General features: G+C 44.4%; 1 pseudogene; it reads right to left on the bottom strand.

The window, feature by feature from the left end:
- Nucleotides 1-2200: 2200 nt before the first annotated feature.
- On the bottom strand, nucleotides 2201-7168 carry LOC110301427 (annotated as a pseudogene).
- Nucleotides 7169-7642: the final 474 nt, after the last annotated feature.

Here is a 7642-nt window from a genome sequence, read left to right as displayed (position 1 = left end):
TGGGGCGTTGAGCCTTCAGAGGACCAAGGCCCTCCCACTGATGCCAGATAAGACCATCCTCTGCTACATATGCAGCTGGAGCCATGGGTCCCTCTTTGGTTGGTGGTTTAGTCTCTGGGAGCTCTAGGAGGTCTGGTTGGTTGATATTGTTGTTCTTCCTATGGGGTTGCAAACCCCTTCAGCTCCTTCTGTCCTTTCCCTAACTCCCATTCTTCAGTTCAGGAACATCTACGTTGATTCTAGTTTTGAGGTATTACTAATAATGCTGATGAGTAAATGACTAAAGTTGATCAAGTGTCCCTTAGTGGGACTCTTAGATATAGTGGGACAACTTTTGGCTCTAAGCCCAGGAATGGTTTAGCTGGGTCTTGAGGTAGAACTATCTCAATTTTCTGAGAAACCACCAAATTGATTCCCAGAGTGGTTAGACGAGTTTGCACTTCCACCAACAATGTAGGTGTGTTCCCCTTGCTCCACATCCTCACCAACTTGTGCTGTCTCTTGAGTTTTTAATCTTAGCCATTCTAATGGGTGTGAGATGGAATCCCAGAGCTGTTTTTTTGGGGGGAGGTATTTTATGAATTTTTAAATTTTTTTATTGACTTTATCCCAATCACAGCTATCCTTCTCTCTGCCCAGTTCCATCCTTATAAATCACCCTTCCCATTGTCTCTTCCCAGTTTCCTCAGAGAAGTGGAGCCTCCCTTTGGTACCACCCCATTGTGAATCATCTAATTCCAGCAGGTTTAGGCACATGCTTTCCCCCTGAGGCCCAACAAGGCAGTCCAATAGATCTAGCATATCTACATTTCACTCATACATAAACTAATATACCTTTACCTCAGCACCTCATGGAGCCTTTTCTAAAATTGACCATATCACCAGTCACAAAGTAAACTTCAACAGATACAAGAACATGAAATTTCATCTTGAATCTTTTATCAGACCACCATGGATTAAAGCTGGACTTTAACAACAACATAAACACCAGAAAGCCCACACATTCATGGAATCCAAGCAACTCTACTCAATAATCTCTAGGTCTAAGAACAAATAAAGAAATTAAAGACTTTCTGGAATTCAATGAAAATGAAGGCACAACATATCTAAATTTATGTGGCACAATGAAAGCAATGTTAGGAGGAAAGTTTATACTACTAAGTGGCTCCATAAAGAAATTTAAAAGTTCTCATACCAGCAATTTAAAAGTAAACCTGAAAAATCTAGAAAAAAAAAAAAAGCAAATACACCGAAGAGGAGTAGAAGGCAGGAAAAATCAAAATCAGGGCTAAAATCCATCAATTATAAACAAAGAAAACAATACAAAGAATCAATGAAACCAAGTTCTGATTCTTTGAGAAAATCAACAAGATAGACAAACCCTAAGCTAAACTAACTAAAAGACAGAGATACAGTATTCAAATAAACAAAATCAGAAATGAAAAGTGTGGCATAACAATAGACAATGAAGAAATTCAAAGAATCATTAGGTCTTATTCAAAAGCCATACTCCACAATCTTGGAAAATCTTAACGAAATGGTTGATTTTTCTTTTTTTATATTTATAAACAAAACCAACCTCCCCCCAAGTAACTCCCCAAACAAACAAACAAACAAAAAACCAGATTAAATAAAATTTACAGTGAACCCAGCAAACATCTGTATGTGCAATTAAATACTGTGTCTGTTATTGTGGCACAAACCTCAAACAAACAATATACAAGTGTTCTGGGGATGGATTAGGGATGAGGGGAGTCCCAAGTTTTAACTCTGTGGGATTTGGGGAGACAAGATGGGGAAAGTGAATGAATGGGGAAATCAATTTATTTTTCTTAATTCTGTCCATATAAATATATTCATGAAGACCAAAAGAGGGGAGGGAGATTGGGCTGGTGATGAAATGGGAAAAGGGGAGGGCGGAGCCTTTCAAGTCTACTCTGCCAAAAATATGAAAGAAATTAGTTTTATGGTGGGAGAAGAGATTTAAAAAATGATAGAAGATGGGAAGGAGGGGGAGACAGAAGGGGACCAACCAGGGAAAAGGTGGACCCGTGGCAAGGGAGTCCCATGCCAGTGTGAGAATCTGTTTGCTTCTCTCTTCAGACATAATGGAATTGGGCCAGTCATCCCTCTGTCTGTCTGCCTTGGCTCCCTGTGCTTGGCCCTTGCTCCCACTGTGCCAGCCCCTCCCCTCCCCTAGCTATTGAGAGCTAGCTTGTTCCAGGAACTTCAGGTCGTAGTTCTTTTTAGCCACTAGGAGTTTGAAGCGACTCACAGAGTTGTTGAGGCGAAGGGAGGCGTTCTGGGCGGCCAGGGGGCTGGGGAACACAGCCACTATCGAGTAAAGGGCTGCGAGGTCCGGGTGGCGGCCTTTCTCAGCAGTCCCACCTGTTGTCCCCCCTGCCTGCACCAGGCAGCCCCTGAGCATCCTTAAGCCACTGGATCTTGGCACCAGACATGCCAAGCTGGGTGAAGAGTTTGTCAGCCTCTGTATGGGTGATTCCTTCAGGGAGGTCAGTCACCTCCAGCACCCTTCCAAGCACAACATCTGCTGTCCCCAGGTCAGTGGAGGCAGATTTCAGTGCTTGTCTCTTGCCACGGTTTCCGTGCTTCAATCCTCTCTGTCCCTGGTGCACCGTGTAAGTGACTGGCCATGGAGCAAGGGAGGGCAGATGGACAGATTGTACTGTAATGGCTGACCCAGTAGGGAATAGCGCTTGTCACCCTGTGCAGGACCCCCCAGGCCGGGGGAATGGTGTGAGGACAGGCAGGGGGCTGAGTCCAGTGCAGACGTTGCTGAGGCTCGTGACAGGAGAGGGTGCTGGAGACTGGTTAGGAGATGTGACGGGGCTGCTCCCCACTTGTGCATTGGCCTGGGGGTTACCATCAGGGCTGTACAGGTCTCCAGGCTTCTGACCACGCTGGTCCACGCTGTAGTATTTGCAGTGACTCCATTGAACCATGGATGGGTTCTGGGGGTCTGGGGTCCGTTAGGGACATTCAGTTGCATGACCACCACACCTAGTCCAAAAGGTGACACTCCTGAGTACTGCTGTGACATCTGTGGTGGGTTGCAGGGAGAGGGAGACTGAGGCATCTGGTACTGCTCAGAGCCAGGAGGCTGTAGAAAGCCCACAGAAGGGCTCATACCGTTCTGCTGAGCTGGTGGGATCATGCTGTAGTACACAGGCACACCTCCTGTTGGGAGGTCTCCTTGCACAGACTGGCTGGCAGGAACCAGCATGGGCTGCTGGAAGGGCAGCTGGACCACTTGTGAATCACTGCCCACAGTGACTTGGTAAGAAGGCAGTGGAGTATACTGGACCACCAGGCCTTGCATATGGCCTCCCATGCTGCTCCTCTGGTTGCTGAGTAGGCCCTGGTTCTGAGGCTGCTGTACCCCAAGCATGCCTTGGTAAGCTGTCTGCTGCTGGTTAGACATCATGGGCTATAAGCCAGGCTGCTGGGATGCTTGAGGCAGCTGTTGACCACGCTGGGGGCTATAGGCCACCGGGTGAGACAGAGGTTGATATTGCTGGTTGGAATTAGGATACTGTCCAGGAGGGTAGTAAGAAACCTGGATCTATTGAGGGGGCTGCATGTAGCCTTGGGGTGGCAGGACTTGCTGGGTAGGTGGAGCATGGCTAGAAGTGAAATAGTTGGAAGTGGGAAGGGGCTGTCCTGCAGAAGCCATGATGAAACTAGCTTGCTGAGGATGCTGGGAGATAAGTGGGGGCTGGAACAAAGCCGAGGAGGCGTCAGCTGCTTCAGTAGAACCTTGGCGGCTAAGGCTCATTTGTCCAAAGGGGTTGCTGAGGTCTTCTGCCTGTGAAATCATGTGATTATTCAAGGGTGGCTGGTGTTGAGGAGTGGGTAGGAGAGCAGGAAGTTGTTGTTGTTGCTGCTGCTGCTGCTGCTGCTGCTCCTGGGCAGTACAAGGAAGGCCCCGGACAGACTGGGGTGAGGTGACCTGGTTGCACACTTCTGGGGCACCTAGTGCCATGCCTGGCCTGGAGAGCCTGCCTGCACTGCCACCTTTACTGCTGCCAATGCTGTCGCCTCGGGTGAGGATGGAGATTCCACTGAAGCTGCTGGCTTTGGTGACAGGTGGTCGCATGGTGCGGACAGAGCCATCTGAGTCTGTGCTGCTCCAAGGCGTGGCTCCAGGGATTTGAGTTCGCTGTCTGTGCTGCTCTGTCGGCTACTTGAGGTGCGGCTCAGCCCTTCCCGGTTTCCCCTGATGTCATTCAGATATACATTCTGTCCGGTCTCTCGGGCAAATATTCTCTCTCAGATCCTTTGATATTCCTCCTCTCTCTTCTATTGACTTGCTCCTCCTTCCATCCTGCAATGGAACTCTGTGGAGAGTCGTGAGCAATCGTCATTTTAAAGATGGCGCCGGCTTCCCCTGTGATTAACTGGCAAACAAGTAATGTGCGCAGGTGCAAGAGTGAATTCGTGCCAAGTCACCGTCCATCCCTGGGCGAAGCAATGAGGCAATGGGCAAGCAACAAATCAGGTGCTGACACGACACACCAAGGTGTATATAAGCAGCACCATTTTCCAGGGTTCGGGGTCTTCCTCCTGATGAAGCTTTAAAGCTTTGCTGCAGTAGAATCCGGTTGTCTGAGTGTGTTCTTGCTGGCGAGGCACAAGCTCAGGACAGAACTCTCATCTGGTTATCATCTTGGTCCATACTGCCATCATCTCTCCTGAGAATGAATCTCTGTTGAAATTCTGTGTTCTTTTCATCTTTTATATGTTCTGAGAACCTCTGTTCAGGGATCCTTGTGCTGCTGGTTTTGTTGATGATGACAGTTTTTCCTGTTTGATCAACATTGTGGTCCATCCCAAAGTAGGCAGCTACCTGGTGTAATAGCATCCGGTGATATGAGGTCATCTGAAGGAACTTCTTGAACTGGTTGTTGTCATTGATGAAGTCCAGAATCTCTAGACAGATATAACTTACTAAAGTTAAATCAAAATCAGATTCATTTTGATTTCTATTTATTTGATGACTAAGGATATTGATCATTTCTTTTAAGTGTTTCTTAGTCACTAGAAATTCTTCTGTTGAGAATTCTTTGTTTAGCTCTATGCTCTATTTTTTTTAAATTAGTTTACTTGGGTTGATAGTGCCTAATTTCTTGTGTTCTTTATGTATTTGGATATTAGTCCTTTGTCAGATGCAGGGTTGGTGAAGATCTTTTCCTGAAAGGAGTGAATTGGCCTGAGCCAGGCTGATTCCATGACAGGCTGTAAACTACCAGTTCAGGATCAGGCCTGAGTTTCTACTTACCAGAAATGTGCAAGTCAGTTACCAGAACAACCACAGGCTTATATAAAAGGGACCCCTCCCCAGCTTGCAAAAGGACAGTTAACCAAGCTTGTGGCCAAGAGGTCCTTGGCATGATGCAAGAATAGTTAGTTAAGTTTGCTTGAAGCAAGACCCCAACCAATCATAGCATCACTCAGACCCCCAGAGATAGAACCCACCAATCAAGATATATATCCCCTACCCATCCATGATGTTCCTCTTTTTGGCTTTAAAACTGAATCTGTAAATTGAGTTGGGTCCTTCCATCCTCATGGAACTGGGTTCCTCCATGTAGGAATTATACAACAAATGCCCTTTGCTTTTGCATACTATTTGAGTCTGGTGAATCATTCTTCAGTACCCTAGCAATTTCGTGTCATGGACTTTAACCACTTCTTTTCAAGTTGTTGGGCATACTGCCAAACCATTACTAATACCCATGTGTCAGTCATTTCTCCATTGAAGATAAGCCTTTGCACATACTGTCTGAACTTGTTTCTTTTATTGCTCTCATTCACAGTCACATTTGTGTGTGAGTCTGTGTTGTTAAATTCATCCAGTTGATTTTTTTCCCTCTATGATAACAGTTTTATGGGACTCTATGCATTAATTTGCATTTTATAAAGTATCTAATATATCTCTATTTATCAGCTACCATCTTAAAGATAATTGACAAATGTGATTCTTTGTAGAATGTTAAAAGTGGTCAGGGGGTCTCTGTGATTATCTCAGAAGGTAGGTCAATTCATTTCTAAATAAAAACTAAGAAGTTATTGTCTTGCCCCTCCCAGATAAAATTGAATTAGGTTTATTTTATTGCACATTGCTAAGGGGAAAGCACGTTACATACAATGTGACAGGGTTGCATCATTACTCAGTGATCCCATCTCTGGAGCATCAGTGACTGTTAGATTCATCATCTGGTTCCCGTCCGCAGTTATCTCATTTCAAGACAACTGTGACTCCACTTGGTATCTGACGGGTTTTGTACAATGCTTTGAGGTTAACAATAACCACTGACACCAACCCAGCAGTTTGTTATTACTTTTGACCAACAGTTTTGGTAGATAGGCAAGCTGAATATAGTCTAATTAATTACTATTTTTACTGTGTATGTGTCTCTATGGGTCAAAATGTCAGAGTAGGCATTATATTGATTTTACAAAATGGTTCTCTTAACTATGTAGTAAAGGATTATTTGAAATTCTCTCTGTCTGTCTTTATGTCTCTTTGTTTTTCTTAGTCTGACCCTCTTTCTCTGTCTCTGTCTCTGTCTGTCTCTCTGTCTCTCTGTCTCTCTGTCTCTCTCTCTCTCTCTCACACACACACACATATACAAAAACTACCTAGATCTATATATTTATTGAATTCATTATCAAATGTATAAAAACTCCTTTTATAACACCCAAATATTTGATTGACATCTTGGACTTCCAGAAAAATGGCAGTTCATTAAGTCTAGTAATGCCCAAGAAGTATGGGTTCTCATCTCACTTTGTACTTCATACTCAACTGCAGTGTACTTGGGGAAGGGCTCCAAGGGATATAATCATACACTCGTGGCAAGCAGAACTCAATTAATTTTAATCGAGAAGATTTCTTCTCTCTGCATTGCCTTAAGTTTAAAAAAGCTGTTGGCAAGTCATGAGTTGGCATTGTGATGGCTTAAGTTAAATTTTAACCACCAGACTTAGGAATATATTTCCTGTTATGTGGTTTATAGAGTTTCTTTATAGGTTTCCTATCTGTTTCAGTCCTAGGGACATTGAGAAGAATTGATATTTGCTGGAATCTCTGAAGGTCAACATAATCTGGGCACTGTGTCCTAACCCTTATGATGTACTTACTCATCTTGTCGGTGGCAGTTTTAAGTCCTGTCATTTGATTTCTGCTATTCTGGCAACTTGATTGTTCTTACTATTGAGATCACTAGTCAGTCTCAGTTGCCATTATCTCCACTGTCAATATCTGTTAAACTAAGAGCTAAGGGATAAAGACTCTGGTGGTTTGAATAAAAATGTCCCATAGGGAGTGGTTCTATTAGGAGGCATGTCCTTGTTGGCAGAGGTGTGTCTCACTCTCTATCTCCTGACTGTGGATCCAGATATAGTCTTCTCAGCTCCTTCTCCAGAACCACACTGTCATTCTTTCTGCCATAATGATAATGGAATGAACCTCTGAAACTAATCCAGCCCTTTCTAAGGGTTGCAATCATCATGGAGTTTCTTCACAGCAATAGAATTCCATTTAGGCCAAGAAACCTTCTAAAATGGGAGTACTACTGCTTGCACTATACCCCACAGATAACCTAGTATGTGCAGTTTA

Source organism: Mus caroli, chromosome 9 (genome assembly GCF_900094665.2).
Source record: "Mus caroli chromosome 9, CAROLI_EIJ_v1.1, whole genome shotgun sequence".
Lineage (NCBI taxonomy): Eukaryota > Metazoa > Chordata > Mammalia > Rodentia > Muridae > Mus > Mus caroli.
This window is presented reverse-complemented; position numbering and strand designations above follow the sequence as displayed.